The sequence below is a fragment of the Lepisma saccharinum genome, chromosome 22 (genome assembly GCF_977018435.1).
Source record: "Lepisma saccharinum chromosome 22, izLepSacc3.1, whole genome shotgun sequence".
Taxonomy (NCBI): Eukaryota; Metazoa; Arthropoda; class Insecta; order Zygentoma; family Lepismatidae; genus Lepisma; species Lepisma saccharinum.
In genome coordinates, this window is record NC_139250.1 from 25,196,822 (window position 1) to 25,223,497 (window position 26,676).

Below are 26,676 nucleotides of genomic sequence, written 5' to 3' on the forward strand. Positions count from 1 at the left end.
CCAATCGGCTGGCTAGAACCACAAGATTTTCGTTCCATACATTAATGTCCTTTATCTTCTAGACGGCATTTAATAACAGATGCTGGAATATTCATGCCCGCACGCTAATCCATGACTATAAAAATGATTAATTCCTCTCTTTTGTCATAGTTCCGATTCCACATGATATAAGGATTGTCCGATTTCTAGGTTCAGTGTTAAATTTTCCACAGGAAACAGGAGGAAATAAAAGAACCACGCTGCGGGGGTTCTGCTGGTGACACGCTGTACCTCTGGACCTGTGGTCGTAAATTACTCGAGAAGAATGCTGACCATGTTCGCTCTCTCCCTCTTTTGCTCGGTTTTTGGATTTCTTGGACACTTGCCTGAGTCATTTGTTTTCGGATGACATTACAATCGTTGCCTCGTACCCACCAACCATAATTGTTTCGACCTCGCGCTTGATACTCTGTGTGCAAGGGCTGCAGATTCTCTGGCAAGGAAGGTACAAGTTCCAAAGGAGCTTCCGCTGCAATAGACTACACAGGGTATGAATCAAAGGAAGTTGTGCTCTACAAACTCAGGGTCTTACGTTCGAATCCCGGAAAAAGGAATAGACACTTTTCTTTTGTGTTCCTCTATCTACAAGGGTTGGATAAAAAGTAATGGCAACACTGCTGTCCCGTGAAAGGGGTGAGTCACAGCGTCACAAGCGTTTCGTGGCTGATTAAGGAATGTCAGACGAGGAAGTATAGTGAGTGGGAGCGATTGTATGTTATTCAGTCAAAAGCAGCAGTGCTCTGAAGCAGAGGACGAGAGTGCAAGCGCCCTAACAATATGCTTAGGCAAGAAGAACAACGTCTCTCAGACAGACGGTCAACGCAGCCTACTTCTGCACCTTCTTGCAACACCACCTTCGTCTCGCATTAAGAAGGAAGCGACGGCAAGGTGTCCCATCATCCTGCTTGACAATGCAAGGTGTCACACTGCGAACAATGTGACGGCGCTCCTGCATAACTGGTAGTGGGAGGTACTGGGACATCCGCCGTATTCACCGGTATGAGACCGTGTGATTACGACCGTTTTGTCAAAATGAAGGAACCACTGGGCGGGATGCACTACGACACGCGCGAAGCCATCATACGTGCTATAAGACGGTCGCTGCGGGACATCGGCAGAGATGGACGTGCTGACGGTGTACGACGCCTTCCATACGTGTGACAGAAGGTCGTAGAGATGAGGGGCGATTACTTTGAAGGTATGGAACACGTGCTCCTCTGCCAATACAGTCAAGTACCAATTATACCAATGTTGCCATTACTTTTTATCCAACCCTTGAATTTCGTCTCATCCATTGGCGAAAGACTAAGTACTTTAAAAAAGAAGTATTCATAGCATTCTATTACGATGATCAATGTTCCAGCAATCTTTTTTCAGGCTGTAAATTAATACCGTATACATACAGTATATCGGGACTTGTTGGTTAGACGGCAATGACATTGTACAATGGACACAAAACGAGAGATCAATATTTCCCATGTTAAAGGCAATCCACGTGCTGAAATGAATTCTCGAGTGTATCCCTTTTTGTAATCATTGTACATATACAAATAACTAAGAACTACAAACATATACTAATAATAGCACTTTACAATCAAAGGGTCCTGGATTTGGTTCTTGGTGGAAGATCAGATTCTACTTTGATTATCCGGTGTTTATTTATTTATCCCAATCTTCTATTAGACCGGAAAATAATGAATTCTAATTATAATGTAAAATGTAAGTAATTTTATTTACAGGAGTACATTATACAAATTATAAAGTAAAATATTTTACAAATTCACTATAATATTAATTTAACCCAAAACTTGATTATAAACAACATTTTTAGTTTCACCTCCAGGAGCAAGAATTAATACATGAAACGGCATTGGGAGTGTCACTATACATCTTAGCGACCCCGAAAAGTATGGATCACACACTATTATCGTTCGTTTTCGATTATTTTTACATGTTACCCCCTTCCCCCTCCCCTAGTGGTGCCAGATGTGTCTTACTCCCACAGTATTTCTTTCCAGATTGTAAGTCTTATCTGTACCAAGTTTGGTTGAAATTTCTCCAGGCGTTCGAGGGTTAGTCCGGAACAAACATACATATATACACACATACATCCATTTGTATATACGTAAAATATAGATAGATAGATTTCCCATTCCTTCTGAACTCTTGATAATATTATTCAATGTGAAGCGTATTAAATACATTTGTGAAATAAGTGCAAGTGATTAACATGATAAATTGAGAGCCATTCGGACAAATGATTCTCTTACTATAATCAGGGTGGCGACAGACCTGGGAAACCTGGAAAACCGGGAAAAGTCAGGGAATTTGAGGTGTCAAGAAAAGTCAGGGAAATGTCAGGGAATCTCGTCTTATTTTTTTTATTTTTAATATCGTTATGGAACTCTGCACGGGAACAGGAAATCTCGTTCGTAAGTTTCAGCCTCAACTTTTAGGCCCTTTTTATGCACACCACGGTGCCAGAAACCAGTGATGGCAGGAGGAGAGAGACAGAGAGAGAGAGAGAGACAGAGATTTCTCTCGCCCGGGATTCTCGGCGGGAATTTTAAATTCCAACACTCTTTGAAGGAAAATTGTTATAACTCGGTCACTATGGAATCAATCTACTTCGGATACTTTTGTTTTTCAGCTAAAACATCAGAGCATGCAACCGTGTACAATTCAGAACGCCGAACCGAGGAAGGGGGGTTTGGGGGCGCGACCCCCGAATTTCAATGGAAGAAAACATAAAAGTCTGGAGTTTCCCCCATCTTCTCCCAATATTTTGGGGAGAGGGCGCGAACTTTAGTATTCTTTTCAAAGAATGGAAATTTCTCAAGAGAGTGAAACATGTTTCATGCTCTTTGGTGCCATACAAGTTGAATAATAAGCCAAAATGTGATTTTTTGTTTGTTTTTTTTTTACGAAAAATAGGTAATTTGCATTTTTGAAGGAAAATTGTTATGGGAGCAATCTACTTCGGATAAGTTTTGTTTTGCAGCTAAAACATCATAGCATGCAATCGTGTACAATTCAGAACGCCGGACCAAGAAAGCGGGGTTGGGGGCACGACCCCCGAATTTCAATGGATAAAACTTAAAACTTTGGAGTTTGCCCCTTCTTCCTTCGCTATTTTCGGAAGAGGGCGCAAACTTTAGTATTCTTTTCAAAGAATGGACATTTCTGAAGAGAACGTAACATGTTTCATGTTCTTGGGTGCCATACAAGTTGAATAATAAGCCAAAATGTGATTTTTTTTACGAAAAATAGGTAATTTGCATTTTTGGAGGTAAATTGTTAAATATCGGGCACTATGGGAGCAATCTACTTCGGATAAGTTTTGTTTGTCAGATAGAACATCAGAGCATGCAACCGCGTATAATTCAGATCACCGGACCGAGGAAGGAGCTTGCGGGGCGCGACCCTCCAATTTAAATGAAAAAAAAACATAAAAATCTGGAGTTTGCCTCCTCTTATACTGCTATTTTGGAGAGAAGGCGCAAACCTTAGTATTCTCTTCAAAGAATGGACGTTTCCAGAGAGAGAATGAAACATGTTTCATGTTCTTGGGTGCGATACAAGTTGAATAATAAGCCAAAATGTGAAACTCTGTTTTTTACTAAAAAATAATTAATTTGCATATTACTCAGAAAATTGTTATAACTCGGGCACTATGGGAGCAATCTACTTCGGATAAGTTTTGTTTTGCAGCTAAAACATCAGAGCATGCGACAGTGTACAATTCAAAACGCTGAACCGAGGAAGGGGGTTCGGGGGGCGCGACCCCCGAATTTCAATGAAAAAACTAGAAAAATCTGGAGTTTGCCCCTTCTTCTCCTGCTATTTAGGGGAGAAGGCACAAACCTTAGTATTCCCTTCAAAGAATGAACGTTTCCAAAAAGATTGAAACATTTCATGTTCCTGGGTGCCATAAAAGTTGAATAATGAGCCAAAATGTGAAACTCTGTTCGGAAATGTGGCATGGATATGTTGCGGGGAGAGGGGGGAAGTTGGTCATCAGTATGAATTTCCCAGGCTTGTTTCCCACCCAAACATAAGAGTATGAAGTTCCGAAAAGCATATTTATTTCGTAATCAGCACCATGATACCATATGGTATCATCGGGCCAGTACGACCTTACTCTGATGATACCATATGGTATCATCGGAGGAGTAAAGGTTAAGCCTCTAAATATTACATGGAAAATGCATTGAATTATCATTTTTTCTTGTCCGTATAGGAGTAGTAAGGGAACTTGTCAAAAGATGGAAGGGATAAGAGCCGGTGGCGCCGTCTGATAGTTGTCGGATGTCGTAGTAAGGCATTTTCTTGGGCAAACTGAAGGAACATTGAAACAAATAGGTTCCATTGATACATACGATTTTTGTCGAATATCGCCTCCCGACAAATTATCTCACTACAACATGCGACAGAAATTGCATTGACTGCAACATCCAACAAAAATTTCATGCATAAACAAGAAGAACTTTAGACTGCAAATATGCTACTGAAATTTATTACTCTTCTGGCTCACTTCACCTTCTTTAATGTAGCAGTGCTTACGAAGGTCTTCTTTCATCATCCTGATGTATTACTGGTTTCGCACAAGTTAACATACGTTTACAATGACATTGCACTATTCTTAGATATCAAGAATAATCCAACCAAACGGGATATATATTGAATACTATCACGAAAAAGTTAAACATAAATCTGCATTGGTGAACATTATAAAAATTGGCAAGTGCGTGCATGCCCCCAACCTCAAATTTACTGCAACAATAGTATTGCAATGAAATTAACGCCACTCTCTGTCCTGTCTGTTAGTAGGGACATTGATTTTTCGCAAACGGCAAAATCGTGAAAAATGGTAATTGCTGTGAAGTTATGTTTAGGAATGTGCAGTGATGTCTGGACACATTTTTCGCCCTTTCGAAATATCGAAATAATGCGTATTTGGCATAAAATGCGAATTTTTGGCGTTTTTAGCGATTTTTTTAAAAGAAATGTCCTAAAACAATGGAAAATTCCATGGAATCCAACATTCTTGTCTTTTCTAGGCCATGTTTGTGTACATAGAACATGCAAGTTTTCCAACATTTTACTCAAGAGTAAACTATAGAGTTATACGTACATGGAATAATTCCGACAGCCACATTAAATCATGTAAAAGTGGCAGGGTTCTAACAGGAGATCGAGTGCGTATCTACCGTCACACGGGAGCAGCATCTTCAGTATTTGTCGCACGAGATATGTTTTGAATTACCAAGTTAAGCGTGCACCATCGGCATTTGTCGAGCGGGTAATAATGGAGCTCAATCGTTAGGGCATCTGACTAGTATGCGAGAGACCCGGGGTCGATCCCTGCGGGAGAGAACCGGGATGTTTTCCACCTATTCAAACTGCTCCGGCACCACCCAGCATCATATGAAGCTGGTACCTTGAGGAAACTTTGAGGGATAAAAGTAGCCAGGAGCATGGTGCTGATCACATCACCCCCACCTTCGGCCCTGATCAAGAAAGTGTGGTGCCCTAACTCCACACCCCTATACACCTTCATGGAAAAGTGCCGGGGAGCACTTTACTTTTACTTCCTCAAAAATCTGTTCCAACATATCAAACTGTCTTGAAAATACATAGACCATGTGACCTACAATTTAAAATAATAGTTTAAAAGCACAATGGAGTATTAAGTTTTAGTATATTTGGCAGATAAATGTCCTAAAGCAAAAACGCGAATTTTGGGAAACAAGCCAAAAAAATACAATGCCAATTTTTTGGTGCCATAATATATCGGTATTGGTCACATGAGATTGACTGATTTTAATTTTTTGGGTGCGTCGCCACTTATGGTCATTATACACCCTTCAGTAGATACGGAGAAATTTCCATTATGTAAAATCCATACCTTAAAATTAAAACACCATGAAGGTATAATTTGAGATATTTGCCAGAAAATGCGCTAAAATGAAAATGTGAATTTTGGGAAAAATAACACGTTATAGTAAAAAAAATACACAAATTTGAAAAAAAGTAACAAAATATCAAGGTTCCTACCGATTAGGTATAAATAAAACAAGAATATCAATTGTAATTTATTGCATTAGTAACAGTGATTCCTAACCTAATTTTCGGCATAATCACCACCGTTGTTCTGGCATTTGTCTTAGCGTGGCACTAAATTTTGTATGCCCATGGCATGTGTGTCTGACAGCAAAGAATTGAACTATCTCTACCGCAGTGTAGCTGTGAAATCATTGCCCTGGCAGTCAGTTAAACAAAGAGATGAAAGTCGGTACATTCAAGGTCAGGGCTGTACAGGAAGTGGTCCAAAATCTCTCACCTGAAGTGATGCAAAGGGCACGCGTGTACTCAGCTGTATGGGGTTGTGCACATTCGATTGGCCTTCGTGAATTGTCTGCACCATCGTCTGACCATACTATCATTCACGACATCTGGTCTGCACACATCACACGATTGCTGGTGGCTCTGTGCCAAATTCTGAGCGTGCCAAAATCTGATTACTACAAGTAGGCTACATCGCAGTCGGTGGGAGACTGTATGAGAGCTTCAATATTTAACCTAGAACTTTCCTAAAACGGTTGCATTGCAACTGTACCAGATTACAGCTATATGCCACTTCTTCCTGCCTGCATGTGTGTGTGTCGCTCTCCGACCACTAGTGCTGCGTATAGGGACCATTGGACCTTTTTTCAGGATGCCCCTCGTATATGAACTTTCAGAAGCTTTTATTATTAGAGTGTTCCTGTTTTAATGTGTGGTTAGCTAAGTCAGGTACCTATACAGTGAAATTCTATAAATTGCTTGCGTTAAATTTCTAATACCTACATACCCTTTTCGTCAGCATTAATGGTATAACTGCATGTTGTCAGTTTCACGGAACTTCACTTGGATATACTGTACTGAAGCAGAAATCCCTTTGATAATGTAAGGAAATATGACACTTTATTTTGTTCGATTCAATTGTTTCACTTATATGCAAGAGATAAGTTGTTTGCCTTACAGACGTATCAATCCCTCAATTGCCTCATAATGTCCTTGCCAATTTCCAGAACTCGGAGGTGTTTGGTTTAGTATTTTCGAGTATTTTATCCCAATTTGCGGTGATGGACTGTGTGAGATACCGTATCAATCCCTAAGATTGTATGTTTATTTTATTAAGTCTCTCTGAACGCTTCATGTTGACCAGGGCATTCACTTGTTTTTCTCAGCTGTCTCAAGCCTCTTAGGCATGTTTACAATGCATTGTGTTGTGCCATGCAAACCTCCTGAGCATTCAGGAAACAGGTAACACTTCTGGGTTTGGTGTCAGCGGTTTGCATGGTAGCAATTATAATAAACACGATTCGGCGATTCGGCATCGAGGAAGAGCTCGATGGCCAGGGAATATAGAGGTGAGACAAGCTGGGAAGTGACTGGACTTTGGGAATTGAGTTGGTAGAGAGAGGAGGTCAGCAAGACAGGAGGTCGATAGTGGAAGCACGCTTTGGTCAGCATAAGAGAGAAGCTTACAGAGGACTTCGCTATTTTCATTCACCTAAGAGACTTCAGTTAGACAGGTAATTATCCTACACCCAGCCATGATACAGGTTCAACGGTTCACAAAATCCAACGAGTTGCCATTGTCTTTTCAGTAGTTTAATTCCTTTGTGTAATTTGTACCTTTCGCACGCCAAGCAATAACTCGTCATGTCAATGACGAGTGGTCTCATCAAGAGGATGAATGATGAGTAGTTTACATCACCCCATCAATTAACTGGTTCAGATCCCTTCATTCTATAGAATGACACGTGGTCGAGGTGCTGGGATTTTCATTTATTTCACCATGAACTAAATGAAAATTGAAATATTAGTTTTATAACCAGTTTTATTCAAACCCACCCCAACGAAAAGCTTGACACGTGGTGGAGATTAGCGGGTCTTTTCATTTTTTCAGAAATGAAAAGAAATTGTTAGCCAGTTTAAAGCAACCCCACCCCAAAGCTTGACACGTGGTGGATTTGCTAGGGCTTCTCATGCATTTTTTCGGAAATGCGATGAGAAAAGAGTTTGTTAACCAGTTTAGAATTATTCCCCACCCTAAATTTTGACACGTAGTGTAGTGCTAGTTCATTACCCACCCCAAAATTTTGCTCATTTATTTAGTTTCGTTAGTATGTTCTTGCCATATTTTATTTTGAAAATACATAGGGCTTAAAGCTTTTTGCATTAATGGGGGGGAGAAGAATTTGTATATGCCATGATAGATGTTTAGTCTAACATGAGGATGAATTCGATTAAATTTATCGACTTCAAGCTGGGTCGATAATCAGCGAAATGTAGAATGCGGAGGAACCTGCGCCCTAGCTCCGTCGCGGTTACCCACGTCGGGCTGGCGCTATGGTATCAGGAGCGTCCGGCATTCCGCGTGGCGGGAGGTTCGATGTCGGATTTTAGGGAGGCCCATTTTGCCAAAAATGCGGCCGGCCCAGGGACGTCCGTGGACGATTCCCTATCAATCTGCTCCTGGTAGCTCTGTGGTTCACTCACGAACCCGGTACCATGGCTACGACAAATTCCCACCTGGGAAAATTTTACCATCCAGAATTTTAAATAAGGAATAAGGAATAGGCATTTAGATTTGAAGATTTCTTGCAGTGACAGTGATTTTAGAAATTTTTTTTTATATGATCTTATGATCTTGGATACGAAAATTATTACAACATTGGTTATGAGGATGCAGTAAGCTACAGTGAACAGTAAACGATTTTATTTTTAACATTTTAATTAATTAATAACGTGGATTAAAAGTGGATTTTAAAGTTATTTATGAATGAGGAAAATAAATTAGTGCCACCGAGTCAGAGTCAATCAGCACTATGGTGCAGTTTAACGAGTCAGGGCAGAGAGTATGCTTGTTTGAGTCAATATTTTGTTTTTGTTATTATTATTAATTGAAATTCCTTAAAAGTTTAATTTAAATTTGGTTTAAAACTGACCGTAACTTGTAAAGGATTTAGAATGCTTGAACTATAACTGCTAAGACTATTGCAACGAGGATATTACATTTTATACATATATAGTTTTGGGAACGAATAAGGCCCCGAGGACCACTCATTTATATTCTTAATGACTGAAGTCTCCTAGCACCTCTTGAAGGGAGCTTAGATTAAGGAGATAGTCAAGTTTATACGAGATAGTCACTTGCCTTACGTTACCTTAACTTACGCATACATTGCCTGAAAATTTTAATTCATGTTAATATGTAAAGAAATGAAACGCTAATTATATTCCTTGACACGCTGTACAATTATGTCCGCTATTACGCCAGACGTATATAGTTAGAGTGGCGTACCGTGATTTAGGGTATAAACCGCCCGATTAATTAAAAGTTCTAGTTGAGAAGTAATAGATGTATAATTAGGCTGCAGTGACGAGAGATGTCCGTTCACAGGTAAGCAGTTGTGACGAGAATGAATCCGTACACAGATATACATATACTTATATGCTTTAAGCAAAGTTAGGCACAGCCAACTTATTTTGAATAACTAGAAGAGAATTATGAGAGCATTACATGGCGTGGACGTTTCTCACATATTAACGAGATTTTATTGTTAGTATATATTTATATTTTTTTTTCCTGTCCGAAACATTGTTTCGTTTGACAGTTGAATATTTATCCTTAGCACGTTGTAGCTTCGAATGTTAAAAACTTTAAAATGCAGATTATTTTTAAATCTTAAAATATAAATATTGCAATTTTAGCTCCAAGTTACGGCATTTATTAAAGTGAAACAAGTCTAATATTTTAAATCCACTCGCGTGACATAATAATAATTGATAATAAAATAGCACTAATAATATGAAAGATTAAAAGCAGACTTATTATTTAATAATGTGCTTTAGGCACAAAAGTTTTTGCAGTATGTAACAATACTAGCTCAGCGAATACATCACTGGAATTTTATAGTTACTCTTCAGAAGAAGGTATATGATTATATTAGCAAAGTTTAATTTTAAGCGCCAGTTATGAGAATATTTATATTATATGAATATGTAGACGTCGACGTCAAGATTTTATTGCGCTCCACTAACAAGTATTTTCCTTCGGATATTGGATTGCAACCGATAATCCTGGAATTCCATTCTGCCATCGCAGAATGATAATGATTAAACCACAACGGTTTTACTTTAAAGCTTTGCCACAATAATATGCTAAGCATATTTTAGAATGAGTAGAGAGAATTAAAGATTCTTCAAGTTTTAGTGATGTTAGTATTTTAATGCATTTAAAGATCGCATAAATAATAGTTATTATTTTATTTCAGGTAGTCAGGAGTAAATCAGTCTCAATTTTTTTCCTTACCTTGTACCTCAGTACGGTTCGATTGATTTCAAAGTCTTTAAACATAAAGTTAACACCTGAAATTAAAATAAGATAAGTTTGCAGTAAAATTTAAAATAAGATAAGTTAAACAGTGCTACTAAATTTAGAGAATAAAGAAATTATATTAAATAAATAAAGTACGCAGATAAATTGAGCCTAGAGTCAGAAATAATTAAAAGTTGAGTTAAACTATCTACTAATTAAACTAGGCAGGCTTAAAGTACGTGTTAGCTTTGAAGAACTGTTTGTTTTGATTGCCTAAGCAACATGAAAATCATTGCGATTTTAGTTATTTTAAACGGATTACTTCCACACGTAAAAGCTTCTAATTTTATTTATCTGTTGAACAAGTCCTTTGACTATCCTTATAATATAATTACAATTTTATTATTAACAACATTTATTATTAATATTTTTATAATTTTCATAATCTGTTATTTTCTATGTCACCGCAAGAACTCTATTACTTATGACCATGAGTGTACCAACGACTTACCGTTAGGCAAACTTAATGATTCACCGCCCATTGATCAGATTTACGACGATGTTGCACCGATTGTTGAAGTGGTACCATTACAAACGAGTCACCCGCCAATTCCCCCACTCTTGCCTCAGTCCATTATTGTTCAACCTAGGGTACAACTAGCAGTTCAAGATGTATCCAGAAATAGTTTAGTCACTAAAGACGACAGTATAGATTTATCGAAGAATATTTTATCCATTAAAGATAGAGTTCAGACATTTGCCGTAAGCAAGGATCTTAATTTTGTTCAAAACAGTCGCAAAATGAAAAGTGAATTGCCTATTTCACCCTGTGTTCAGCCAGTTGTAAAAGTTAAAGAGTTATTTGCGAATCAGTCACCAGTAAAAGTCGAGAAAGTTTCAAGTGTTACTTTAAAAGCAGAAAGTAAGCCAAACTTTCAGGTTCCCGAACCTGTTGTATTATTTACAGACCAAATTTTTTACGATTTCACGTTCGCCTAGAATTTTTATATTCATTACGATTCAAATTTTAAGTATAATTCATTTTTTACGTTTGATTGTACCCTATGCAAGGTTTATTAGCCATTTAGTTTGCTAACAGCTTCCCAACTGTTGTTATTTTACCAGCACGGAAGTGTTCAAGTAACACGCTGTCGTAAGCGCAACGAAGTTTTTTTTTCCCATCCAATTTATTACGTCATTTCTAAGACCTTGACTTTATTTCGAACTCCCGCAGCGCTTACTAGACTTTGTTCGTAGTAATTTAAAGTTTTGTAAACTTTACGCGTCATTCAATGTATCAGCGAACCATCGCCTTGCATTTTCTTTCTCCGTTCCTTTGCCCGCTGCCCGAAGCAGCGATTTTTTCCCCTCCAACTCTCCGACGGCACCCGAACGTACCCGAAGTCGCCGATCACGGCAGCGAACTTGCAAGAGCTCTCGTTGTCGCCATAGAGAAATTTTCAGTTGCGTCCAGCGACCACAAATGCAACCTTGCACAATTTAGAATGTCTGGTATCAGCGAATTCCTTTTCTGCACTCAAGCGCTCTCCCGAGTACTTTGAACACGCTGGAAGCTCAGAAACACTTACCATAGGCTTTACATATTTTCTCGCATTCAGTGGCGGTCGTCCATTAAAATTTTATGGGATCAGTTTAGTTACGCATATAGCCATCAGAAGTTGATTTTCACGATAGAAGTTTATGTAAACTATGTTAGGGATAAATTTTGTTACATAAATAACTTTTGCCATAAAACGTCGCATTTATGCATTTCAGACTAATCATGACCTATAATTTTCGAAGGAACAACAAGACGACTTTTTTTTGCGTTTTTCTCGCAAAATTTTCCCGTTTTTCATAAGAGATATTTATAGTAAGTAAATTTTTTGGGAAATCGACGTATATTTGGTTTAAATCTGGATAAAGTCAAACGAAATTTCGATAAAATCAGGGAAATTTTACAAAAGGGCAATTTTAACACTTTATGCACTTAGAGTAATCAAAATTTGTCAGCAACATACCAAGGCTAAGCCTCGGTGATTGGCACAGGCATGTGCAGCAAAAGTCGCCACGGCATCGTTAGCCTTTCCAAATTTAAACAGTGTGGTTTACCACAAATGTTATCATTTGAGGAATTATTATTATTATTAATATTTATTATTAGGAAATTTAGCTCACTTACCCAATTTGCACCTTATTTGACAATGCAGCAATGAAATTCATTACTTCTTACTGATTAACTTAGTGTTAATGTTAGTACAGTAGGTAATAACTATTAATTTCTATTTATATTCTAATATATTGCATAACTATTCTCTATCTATTTTGTTTGGACATACCTAAGGAATTGACACACCATTCTTATGAGAGTCAAGTATACTTTTCCGCGGCGGGTCTGTTTACACGACCAAGTGATTTGAGGTATACGGCGGACTCAAGAAGTTTTGAGTGGATACATTTCTTTTGTTTAAAGAAAATTTGAAATTGAGAAAGTTTTTTATTATTTTTATTGTGTTTAAAATTTGAATTTCACCTTTTTTAATTCCCTGATGCCATATTTGTTACCACCTGGAGTTTCAACGAAACTCAGAAGTAGCATTTACAGAAAATTTTGTTTTATATTGCATTATATTGAACCACGGCAAATTGCACCGGCCTATCGTTTATTAGGAGGCCATTAGAGGCTTGTCAAAGCAACCTTTTAGCAATCTAATAGTTTGCTTTGCGCAACTCAAATTTTATATTCATTTTAAGGGTTCACAACATAATAATTTTTTATATTTAAACATAATTTAGAACATGCTTGCAACACTTATTTTTGTTTATTAATTCTATATTTTGTAATTTTGAAGTGAAGTCTATTACTGACAATAAATTATTTCAGTTTATCAGAACACGCAATGGTATTTTAATATCAGGTTCAGGTCAATTTATTGTTATTCAGAATTTGAATAATAATTTGAACACGCACAGATCAGTTCAGCTTAACGAAGGCCAATCTTTATTTTTTTAATTATCAGCTTTCTAAACAGATTCATTTAGAGCAGCGCAGTAATAATTAATAGGTTAAGGCAACACATTAATCATGGACATTAATATTTTTAATTACAGTTGGATATTTTATTTAAATTTTCCTTATTTATTTTCAAAGAGTTATGGCAATTATTTTATCTATTTATTTAATTTATTTTATTTTGATGAGACAATTTAATTTGATTTTAAAGAAAAGGCAGTGGAAATAAGTTGGTTTTGTGTACATGCATACTTGAATTATATATCCCCATCCTATTGCAATTTCCTTTCTTTGTCATAATTTTTCCTTTTAACCTAACCTGTCTATACGGAGCACCATGGACAAGCAATGCCTACACCATCCATGGGCATTTTTCATGACGGACATCCGCAAGCAGTCTATTATTACCAGGCAGAAAGACTGAGTATTATTCTACGAGGTTGACATGCAGACATTTCTAATTACTACACGGAGACTACCTTTTACAGGAAGGATGTACAACCATACATTTCCCAGTATAGCGGACTACACATTATCAACAACACCTAGTGATGGAGCTAAATAAAATTCCCCTCCACACTGTTTGCAGTTAAAACAACAACTTTTCCCCATCTCCCAAGTTCTACGGGTAATTTACTACATTTTTACATTGCCCCAATGCAGTCAAGACGACAAGCAATCCAGAAAGAAGAGGAAGCAGAGAAAACATACATTCTACAACCAGCAGTTCTGGTCACAAACAATAATTACAGAATTGTGCTACAGTGTTTCTACACATACACATGTGAGCTCCTATCATGTGTATCTATTTGGTCATTTAACATGCATTATGGGAAACAGTACTTTTCCATAGTCCTTATATACATTTTCAGTTTTGTGTCATGCATAAGAACTAGTTTTTATATGCATTTAAGTTTACATTATACTGCAAGGAAGCGACAAGCATCAGTGGTGTCAATTGACCAGTGCATCAATTAGTGCCTAATTTTATTTTACGATGAAATTTTGCACTTTGAATAATAAACGGACATGCAAGCAATAAAAAACATAATTACAGCACTTTCGAACATTTTAGAAAGCATGCTTTAGTGACAATATTTTATGCATATGTTTATTGCATGCAGATATTAGTGTGATATATATATATTTTTTTTCTTCTCACCAACATGGAATATTGAAAGCGACACATTTGTTCGCAGAACATTTATTTGATATTTAAACTCAAGCACATAGTTTTGTCACTTGGAAGATTATTAATTTTGTGTGCAGTCATACAAAGGTATTCACCAAGCCATATATAGGTATACAGTGTACAGTTTAATGTAGAAGAGAAAATGGAACGCTATAATTAAGTTTTTACCAGCGACAGTTTTCAGTGTAACTCACTATATGCATTGAATATTGTATAATACTACCTTGGAATGTGCAACATAGCCGTGCAAGTTCATATATTCAACGATTTTAGGAGTGCAGTGGCTACGTAGTTCGTAAAACATACGCACTTTGATATGATCAGGTTTTCACACGGACAAAACAGTGAGATGTGACAATGTTTTACATGCTTACTTACGTGTACTTACTTGTGCACCTTTTTAAGGTTTTTCTATTTATTTGAAGAGTCTATATCAAGTGGCAATATAAATAAACATTGTGAATTCCGTTCCATTTTGCAAGACGCTCCAACCGTTGGCCTTGCGGGAGACACAGAGTCGTTACCGCGTGGCGAGGCATCACAGACTTTTGACTAGGAGCAGGTTGATGAGCAATTATACATAATACACATTACGTACACGCACATGTGATACATTAAGAGTTTTATCGCTTAACGACACGAACGTTTGTGATTTCTAGTCCTATAATAGTATATATTATTGTTTTTTACATCGTATAAACATACGAATTTGTTAGTATTAAGGGTATTATTCATTTTAGAGTTTAGGGAATAAAATTTTTTTTTTCATTCAGGCTACGGCAAACAAGGGAAAGTTATGTTTTGGTGGATTTTTTTTGTATATTTGGTTTTTTATGAAAATATATGGAATTGGCGAACCTGAGTCATGTCAAGCTTTGCGATTTGACTTTTAAATTTTCAAAGGAGAAAATTTTTCCTAGGAGGCGCGAACGTATCAATCCCTCAATTGCCTCATAATGTCCTTGCCAATTTCCAGAACTCGGAGGTGTTTGGTTTAGTATTTTCGAGTATTTTATCCCAATTTGCGGTGATGGACTGTGTGAGATACCGTATCAATCCCTAAGATTGTATGTTTATTTTATTAAGTCTCTCTGAACGCTTCATGTTGACCAGGGCATTCACTTGTTTTTCTCAGCTGTCTCAAGCCTCTTAGGCATGTTTACAATGCATTGTGTTGTGCCATGCAAACCTCCTGAGCATTCAGGAAACAGGTAACACTTCTGGGTTTGGTGTCAGCGGTTTGCATGGTAGCAATTATAATAAACACGATTCGGCGATTCGGCATCGAGGAAGAGCTCGATGGCCAGGGAATATAGAGGTGAGACAAGCTGGGAAGTGACTGGACTTTGGGAATTGAGTTGGTAGAGAGAGGAGGTCAGCAAGACAGGAGGTCGATAGTGGAAGCACGCTTTGGTCAGCATAAGAGAGAAGCTTACAGAGGACTTCGCTATTTTCATTCACCTAAGAGACTTCAGTTAGACAGGTAATTATCCTACACCCAGCCATGATACAGGTTCAACGGTTCACAAAATCCAACGAGTTGCCATTGTCTTTTCAGTAGTTTAATTCCTTTGTGTAATTTGTACCTTTCGCACGCCAAGCAATAACTCGTCATGTCAATGACGAGTGGTCTCATCAAGAGGATGAATGATGAGTAGTTTACATCACCCCATCAATTAACTGGTTCAGATCCCTTCATTCTATAGAATGACACGCAGAGAAGAGAGAAGTAGCTTTATGCATTGAAAAATGAGTCCGCACTTGCAAGCGGAGGGTTCCAAACCTCAGTGGAAGTATCAACATATAATACCGAGAATGTATAAGGAGACTGATAAATTACAAACTGTATTTCTTAATCAATCTCTCTTCACTCTTATCTCATTTAGTCGTAACTTTAAAAATAATCAAGTATTTTATCTTAAACTTACTGCGTATGACAACATTCCGTAATCCTTCCCTAGCTTGTGAATTGTAATAATTTTTCAAAATTCACTATTTTGCAGTTTGAATTCAAATCATAGAGAATAGAGAAATTAAGTCAATTTCATAGAAGATAATATTTGTACTTAACAAAACCATCCGTGGATCTGTATGAGTTTATTATTTCCATTTGCAAAAACATCGATTTAGTTTAGTTTGTAATTGTCAGGGAAAAATGTAAATTTTGTCCTGGAAAACCTAGAAAAGTCAGGGAATTTCATTTCTGCTTGTTTGTAGCCACCCTGTATAATACAGCTGTTATAGAGTTGATTTCGTGACTATACTCTCTGTTCAAACTCAACGTGTGATTCGAGATCTGTGGGTGGAAATTTACGAATAAAGGACCTTGATTGATTGATTTGGTTTATTATAATTTGCATTTCTGCAACTTTTGACTAATCGCAAAGATGAATGTGAGTGATGATGTGATGAAATTATTGAAGGGGAACTAGCAAATGACACCATCCCCAGGCCAGGATTCGAACCTTAGACCCCTGGCATCGCAGCGCGCTATGCTAACCACTCGGCGAATAAGGGCCCTCTTTGTTGAGCTAGTGGAATCATCGTCGCCTTGTAATCAAGAGGTCTGAGATTCGATAGCCCTAGGACGCACGTTGTGGATCAGATCGCATTCTAAACTGTAGGCCCAGTCCCGATTAGCCTACATATGCATAAAATGGACTTTCAGTAGCTAAACATGTTTTTATTTACTTTCTCTTTAATGCAAATTGAGTTTGGTTTCATATTTTAAAGTTCACTTTATGGATACGCAGATAGGCTAATAGGGACTGGACCTACAGTTTAACCTGAGATCGTGTCTCCACCGGGTACTGAACTCTGAACCCCTTGATTGCAAGGGAAAAACCATCTTTCACGCAGATATATAAAATGTAAGATACCATACTGTCCAGGGGATCTCTGAAGCAAGTCTCGACAAAAGAACACGTGAGAAGGAAAGCCAGTGCATGGAGGAAACAATGCGGTTGCAGCTACCAGCTGTTTGCAGCAGCACGCATTGCTTTACTCCGACCACAAACTTTCTCCCATTCTCTACCGTTGTGCGCTGTTTTTCTACATAAATTCCCGACACACAGTATATATACACAACCCTTTCTCAACATACATAGCTTTATATTCCCACGGGATCCGAAAGCGTCTGTCCAAACGTCTGGTGCAAGGTGAAGCAGCATCTCCTGGAGACAATATTTCAGAGTGGAACAAGCTTGTAAAGTATCAGAAGTGTTGAACATGTTTTTCTTGTACTTGTCCGCAGCAGATCTCTCGCAACTTCTGAACAAGTGAGCGTTTGTCTCCAAGGGCCTTCCTTCATCTAATACTGCGGGCCTTTGGTGGTGACTTTTACATGTGACGTTGAAGCTCTTCTATTTCGTGCCGCAGATGTTTTGCCGACGATGGAATGAGCAAGGGACATCTACAGCTGTTGGACATCTGCTTCCCGAAGAAGCAGGACGGTTGTTGCGAGGCGATAAACGCCAGGCAATCGTCTGATAAGCTCTTCTTTCGCTCCATTTCGAGCCGACCCTTCTGCGCAGAGCAAGAAACTGGCAACTCTTTCCGAGCGGCTTGTAATTTTAGGTGAACAGAGGCGGTGTTTATGACGCAATCAAATACTTTTTACTTGAGTGCTGTGTGGACGGCAGGAAATAGAGGAAGTTATCAGTATTAAAGCTGTACTCGTGTTTGTGTTGTTCTTATCAGTTTTCATAATGAAAACACTTAAACACGAACGCCTCATTTTTATTTTTTTTATTCTAAGAATTCAAACAACTGTAAAAAACTTCCTGAACATCAACGTAACATATTTTTTTTTCTATTTTTATTAAAAAAATCTTAAGAACAGAAATGGGATTAATAAAACTAAAGGCAGTAACTTCAGCACAGGCTTATTTCTGTTCCATGAGTTGTTCCTGACTGCAACTTCATCCATTTCTCTTGAAGCTTGGAACTAATAGTTTGGGCTGATCTATTATGAGACCATTACCTACCTATTCCTTCATCCGGCCTTCAATATATACGAGGACCGACAATTAAGTAATGAGAATGATTTTATATTGTCCCACATGTGCATTCTATCTCTGAAGTAACGCGTTCCTGATGTAGTGTGGTCCATAATTCACAACCTGGCAACACCTCATGAACTTGCGATAGGCATGCTGGGAATTATGCGGCCATGTCGTGAAGGAGGTGTAAGGGTGTCGTCACGTAATAGCTATGGAGCAGCAAGTGAACATCAAGTTTCATGAAGGACATTCTGAAAACTGCTTGCTGGAATAAACATTTCTTGAATTCTATTGTTGTGGAGGACAAAACAGAGCATTTTACTACGGTCCTTGTACGAACTAACAAATCGCTGAATGGATGTCACTAAATTTACCAAGAGGCAAGAAAATGCAGATCGAAAAGCCAAGGGTGAAGACAATGTTGTGTTTTTTTTAATGATAGCAAAGACATTATTCATCATGAAATTGTTCCAGAGGGTGAAAGTGTAATTGGTTGTTACTATCGAAGTGGTCGGAATGATTATAGAAGAGAAATGACCGTATCAGACCTCAGTATCTTGAACCGGCCAGTTGGTTCCTGCTCCACGATAATGCACGGTCCGACAGAACAGTGGTTGTCTATACATTCCTAGTCCAAAAACAAGTGAATGTGTTGAATCATCGTCTTTACTCCCCAGATTTATCCCCCTGTGATTATTTCCCGTTCCCGAAAGTGAAGCCGCTGCTGAAAGTACGCACTTTTGATGAGCACAGGACCAGTCAACAGGTTGTGACGTCCAATCTTCAAGTCATACCACATGAGGACTTGCAGATGGCGTATCGATCGTTGGCCAACCGTGCCAATTGCTGTATTGATGTACTTTTAGTAATAAACAAGCAATGTTCAATTATTTTGTTTCCTTTTCACAATATAAAATCTTTCTCATTACTTTATTGTCTGACCTCGTATACTCTATATTGGATATGACTCCTAAATACACCGTGTCCTAAAAGACACTTTACAGCTTTTATGTCATACAGCACAACTTGTGAGTGAATATACTTTGTTGTAGGTGATTCACCAATGCCTACAGTTTTCTTTGTCAGGTATGGAATAACATGGTGCACCATCTCTCTGGGCCTTAGACGTGAAAGATGTCCTGCACAGGACATTTCCAACATGTTGGATTGGAAGAGATGGTGTAATTGCTCGGCCTCCTAAATCCCCTGACATTACATCCCTGGACTTTGCATTGTAGGACTATGGCAAGGACACAGTGTAAAGAACTCCTGTCGTTGATCTTAATGATTTGAAGGCCAGAATAAGAGCTACTATTGTCACAGTTGGCAAGGCTAATAGGGTATGCACAGATTTGGAATTTCGATTAGATGTTGTGCGCATGTTGAAGTGGACTATTACACAATAATACTTCATGCGTTGATAAATCAAACGGAGCATGATGCAAATTACAAGTTGCTGTATGAAATCAAAGTTGTATAGTACCTTTTTGGACACCCTGTACTATCTTACTCGAAATAGTGAGGTATGCTTTAATATCGCTGCCACGAAAAGCCATAACAGAGTGGAACAATTCGTTTGGATTCCCAGATGTTGGTTCCGGGCGGTAAGGAATATCCGGGTCTGACGTTGCAGGATTTTTAAAGATCTTGAGACGTCGCGGTTCCTGCTCAATATTTGATGTAGTCGAAATCTTGGCTTAAAGGAACCACCTGCTGAATTTTTATGCAAATCCTACGGCAACCATCTTCCCTCGCTCTAACCACAAACCTCGCCCCGTGTGGACACATTGAAGGAACTGGTCTCGCAAACGTCAAGACTCATCCGGCCAGGATTTCTTCTTGGTTCGTGGAGTCTTTTCTCGGATCCCATCTTCTCTCCCAACCAATCGCTTTCCACTCTTTTCTCCTTTTTATAACCTTCCACGACGATCTTCTGTCCAACTTCCTACAACCGAAATCGTCCAAATACTCCTTTTTTTTCTTTTACATTCTTCTCTTTTTCTGTTTGAGATGTTTTCGCAGCATCAGCATTTTTTTCTCCTCGTTGCTTTCGCAGAAGTTTTAACACTGGATTCGTTCTGGAATATAGGCAGATGTTGTCTCCATCCTTTCTGTGACGGGGACAGCCATGATCCTTGTCTCCGTTGTCAACCAAGGGAAGAAGTGAATATTTACGAGGTTTGGACTGATTAAAGATATTCCAAGACCGACTGAATCTTAGCAAAAAAAAAATAAAGTATTTTACGAACATTTTAAGGTTTGGAAGACCACTGAAGCTTATGTTCATCAGCTGATCTTGATTCTTCCATATTAGTGTGACGTCACGCCGCAAGATTGAGTCCAAACAAAGTAGTCACGTGGTTTTAGCCTATTGAAAATCATTGAACTTTTCATCGGAGGTGGTGGCTTTAAGAATCGCAAGAGCAGTTATGAAATAAAATTGTGATGTGTATCGTACATCAATGTAAAGATGAGATTTTGGAGAATACGTCGATATATTACACATACATTAGAGAGGAGAATAAAAAGAATAGATGAATTAGAAAATCGAGTAAAGTGAGTGCTCCTACCGGCTTCTGATCCGAAACCGCAGCCAATTGGCAGTGGCGCTGCAGTCACGTGAGTGTGCTGAACTCCCAGAATTCATATCGGGTAAACTCTGTTTGGCTCGGCTGTGTTCAGAAAAGGAATAGCTCGATTAAAATTACATGATTTCCGTACTCCAGTTATTCTTTACCTTATGCTCTGTAAGGTATATGTAATATATCGACGTATTCTCCGAAATTTCATATTTACATGGATGTACGATACACATTACAAATTTTGTTTCATAACTGCTGTCACAATACTTAATGTCACAATACTTGCGATGGACAATTCAATGCTTTTGAATAGGCTAACACCATGTGACTACTTTGTTTGGATTCAAATCGTGATCAGTGGTCTGCTGTGATGTCTCCACTCATAGGCATAACTTGGCGGGGACATGGGTAGCACTTTTCCCCCCAAAATTTTGTGCTTTATTAAAATTAACAAGTTAGGGGACCTAAGGAACAAAGTAATAAAGAGCAATATTTGTGATTTCGCAAATGTTACAGGTATTAGCAAATAATCCTGGACGCTGTTTTTATTGGATGGAAAACTTTTCGAATCTTTCCCCCCAAACTTAAGCCCCAGCATTGATTTTACCCCCTCAAAATTAGGCCCAAGTTTAATTCTGCCCCCTCAAAATTAGGCCCTAGTTTAATTCTGCTCCCTCAAAATTAGACCCAAGTTTAATTCTGCTCCTCAAAATTAGGCCCAAGTTTAATTCTGCCCTCTCAAAATTAGGCCCAAGTTTAATTCTGCTCCCTGAAAATTAGGCACAAGTTTAATTCTGCTCCCTCAAAATTAGGCCCTAGTTTAATTCTGCTCCCTCAAAATTAGGCCCAAGTTTAATTCTGCTCCCTCAAAATTATGCCCAAGTTTAATTCTGCCCCCTCAAAATTAGGCCCAAGTTTAATTCTGCTCCTCAAAATTAGGCCCAAGTTTAATTCTGCCCTCTCAAAATTAGGCCCAAGTTTAATTCTGCTTCCTGAAAATTAGGCCCAAGTTTAATTCAGCTCCCTCAAAATTAGGCCCAAGTTTAATTCTGCTCCCTCGAGTTTTAGCCCAAGTTTATTGCTGTCCCCTCAAAATTTAGACCAATGTTTATTTCTGCAGCTCAAAATTAGGCCCAAGTTTAATTCCGACCCCTAAAATTTAGGCCCAAGTTTAATTCTGCCCACTCAAAATTAGGCACAAGTTTATTTCTGCCCCTCAAAATTAGGCCCAAGTTTAATTCTGCCCCCTCAAAATTAGGCCCTAGTTTAATTCTGAACCCTCAAAATTAAGCCCAAGTTTAATTCTGCCCCTCAAAATTAGGCCCAAATTTAATTCTGCACCCTCAAAATTAGGCCCAAGTTTAATTCTGCCCCCTCAAAATTAGGCCCAAGTTTAATTCTGCCCACTCAAAATTAGGCCCAAGTTTAATTCTGCTCCCTCAAAATTAGGCCCTAGTTTAATTCTGCACCCTCAAAATTAGGCCCAAGTTTAATTCTGCCCCTCAAAATTTAGACCAATGTTTATTTCTGCAGCTCAAAATTAAGCCCAAGTTTAATTCCGACCCCTCAAATTTAGGCCCAAATTTAATTCTGCCCACTCAAAATTAGGCACAAGTTTATTTCTGCCCCTCAAAATTAGGCCCAGTTTAATTCTGCCCCCTCAAAATTAGGCCCTAGTTTAATTCTGCACCCTCAAAATTAGGCGCAAGTTTAATTCTGCCCCTCAAAATTAGGCCCAAGTTTAATTCTGCACCAGAAAATTTGGCTCAAGTTTAATTCTGCTCCCTCAAAATTATGCCCAAGTTTAATTCTGCCCCCTCAAAATTAGGCGCAAGTTTAATTCTGCCCCACAAAATTAGGCCCAAGTTTAATTCTGCCCCACAAAATTAGGCCCAAGTTTAATTCTGCCCTCTCAAAATTAGGCCCTAGTTTAATTCTGCACCCTCAAAATTAGGCCCAAGTTTAATTCTGCCCCCTCAAAATTAGGCCCAAGTTTAATTCTGCCCCATCAAATTTAGGCCCAAGTTTAGTTCTGCCCTCTAAACATTAGGCTCAAGTTTAATTCTGTCCGCTCAAAATTAGGCCCAAGTTTTATTCTGCCCCACAAAATTAGGCCCAAGTTTAATTCTGCCACCTCAAATTTAGGCCCAAGTTTAATTCTGGCCTCTCAAAATTAGGCCCAAGTGTATTTCTGCCCCTCAAAATTATGCCCAAGTTTATTTCTGCCCCTCAAAATTAGGCCCAAATTTAATTCTGCCCCCTCAAAATTAGGCCCAAGTTTAATTCTGCCCTCTCAAAATTAGACCCAAGTTTAATTCTGTCCCTCAAAATTAGGCCCAAGTTTAATTCTGCTCCCTTAAAATTAGGCACAATTTACGCCCATGTTTCCACTAATATGGCCCATTGGAGCTACGTAGGCTAGGTGACCGAGCGTGTCAAGTGTTGACTTCCGACCTGACTCCCGAGATTCCTGGTTGGAGCCCGGCCTGGGCTTAAGTGTTCAACAGCATCATCAATTGCATCCAATGATCACATTTATGGTGGCGACTGGCCAGAAGTGAAAGAAAAGCAATGTAAAATAACAGAAATACAAATACAATTTGGTTTGATTTTTGTTATTTAGCTCCACTTTTCTATCACTTTTGGCTATTCGCGACGATGAGGATGGGTGATGATATGAAATTGATGAAGGAGCACACAAAGTACACCAGGTCGAAATTTGAACCTGGACCCTTGTTGTAGTAGCGTGCTGTGCTAACCACTCCGGCACAGAGATAGGTAAGAAATGCGAATACATGTTGGAGTTATATTTCTACCATCACCACAATATTCCCCTGAATTTGTAATATAAGTAGATATTTATATTTTTCATCTAGGGGCAATCGAATAAAGACAATTATGGCCCGGATATTTATGTAGGTAAATTATGGGAAATAAGTACATAAATATGTAGAAAATATCGCTGAAATATGTAAAAATATGTAAATGTATTAATATATCTAATATGCGTATTCTTTCTCTATTTCCTTGCTGTTTTTATGTTTTTGTCAGTAAAAATACAATTATACTAAATTAATTTCTCAATATTATTATATTTTAAAAAGTTATAATAAAATATTGAAATTATAATGCGTAACATACCCTTCGGTATGTGGGATCGAACTGGGTTGATGTAGCTCACTGGTCATTCAGCCTTGATTATGGAGCAACTCGCTATTCATGGCAAGCTTGATGGTAAGGTGCGAGAGGTACTAAGTACACACATATGAATGGCAAAAAACAACACTTGAGTTTTAAACCTCTCTCAAGACTGGATCAGCATGGCTAAAGGAAAACTGTATATCTGTCTCTGCATAGCAGCTGAAGTTCTGCGAAGTGTGGATATAGTCGTGACGGTGTACAAGGAGTCTGACTCGGGACTCGCTTCAACACGTTCTTCCTCGAATTGTACTTCTGCCTCTGTCCATGTAATGCTCGTAACTCTCCTCTCAATGTTCGTTCTAAGCCTAACCAATGACCTCTCCCAGACATTTATTCCGATCGAATTTACTTACAATGCTGAATGAGTTACCTGTAGCCTCTTCCTTTGCAATTGTTTACAACTGGTTACAACAATGGCGATCAAGGAAGCTCGGGAATGTCTGACAGGGCATACCTAGATGTTTCTAGATATTTCCTGCCTGGAAAGGTGATGGTTAAATGTCTAGGATTTGGAGTTTTTTATTTAATATTTTCAATGATTTTTATAGACTTTTACGAATGTGCTAAATTACATTCGAAAATTCGTAATCTGATAAACTAATAACGTGAATGTCAACAATGCAGGTATAAATCTTTCACAGCAATTTCGCATTCAAATTTCTACAATGTAGAAGAATATTCTCATTGGATGAACAAAATTGTTTGTCACGTACATTTAATATAACAAAACATAACAAAAAAGGTGCTTCTATTTCAGCACATACCATGTTGATGTGATGCACAGTGAACCACCAAATACATTTTGAGGCATTTTTAAAATAATATTTTTGGTTTTCTGCTTTTTGGAGAAATCAAAGTATGAATGTTAGTCCCACAATTATAGCACCTTACACAACGAAAAAGCATGAAGATGGCACAAATACCGTATTTTGTGCAACAATATGTAATGTACACGGGAAATATGTAATAAACTTAAAGATATGTGACATGAAATTCACACATGTGACTCCTGACATCGTAATTCACCAAAATTTGTAATTTTTGTTTGGCTGCATACAAAGGAAAATATGTAATTACATAAAATTTCGGGCCAAATTAATAATCATTAATCCTGCAGCATGTAATATTTTATCCGTATGATTCACCTAATTTCCTAAATTGGCCAAGAGATTACTTGGAATGTAATATGTGATCTTGTCATAAGATGTCAACCTCTCTTCCACATAGTACACCCTGTACTGTATTTTGCAGACTAACGATGCTCTGGCGTCTGAGCCGACAATCACTATAATTATCTGTGGGTCTTGTGTTGAGTCATGTTGTTTGAATATTATACACATACTGTCTGTCAGTCTGTAAAACCTGGAAATGTCAGAGAATTTAATTTCTCGGGAGAAGTAATGGAAATTTCAAGGAAATTTGTGTTTCTGGAAAAAAAATCAACGTTTTTTGTAGTAGTGCACTAAAAGTAGGTTTTTTAACAAACAAAATAAAGAAATACAAGCATAAAAAGTTAAAGCTTATTGTAGGCAAACTATACTTCAGCTTGATGTAGTATTCCCGTTAGTTACAGTATAAATTGTATGATAAAATACTCTAGAAAAATGTAATGTTTTGAAATATTTTCATGTAAAAATCTATTACAGTAAGTGGCTATTGGTTGTGTTTGGTAGATATTTGGATTTATACACATATTATTACTAAATTTGACTGTAAGTATTTATTATTAATGCTATAGTTGTTAGAATTTTTTATAAAGTAAATCTTTGTTAACCTTAAGTCAATACGTACCAAGTATTACATAAAAGTTCACCCCTGTCATCTAACAGTCATTTCTAATCAGTTTCCGTTCTTATCATCACTTTGACACAGAATTGAATATTCTAAACTCTTGGTAATATGGTATTCTAAGGGTGGTGTTAGCTAATATATAATGACCTTCTTACACACGTTTTAATACATGAATTGATCTAACGACTTTAGTGCGGAAAATTTGGTTCTTGAGCTTAAAAACCTGAAAAAGCTAAGTTGTTAAAATGCACAATTGAATATTCCTCTGAGTTATCGTTATTTCATTTCATTACAAATAAACGCGCTTTGGAGTTGTTTTTTCCGTGTACCAGCAACGCACTCCATTGTTACTAATCAGAATTTTCCAAACGAACAGTTCAATCGTTAAAACATTATTATCAAACTGACAAAAGAGAATAATTTATATAGTAAAAAAAATAGCGCTTTATGGAGATTTCATTACAGCAACATTTAAATTTTTACAT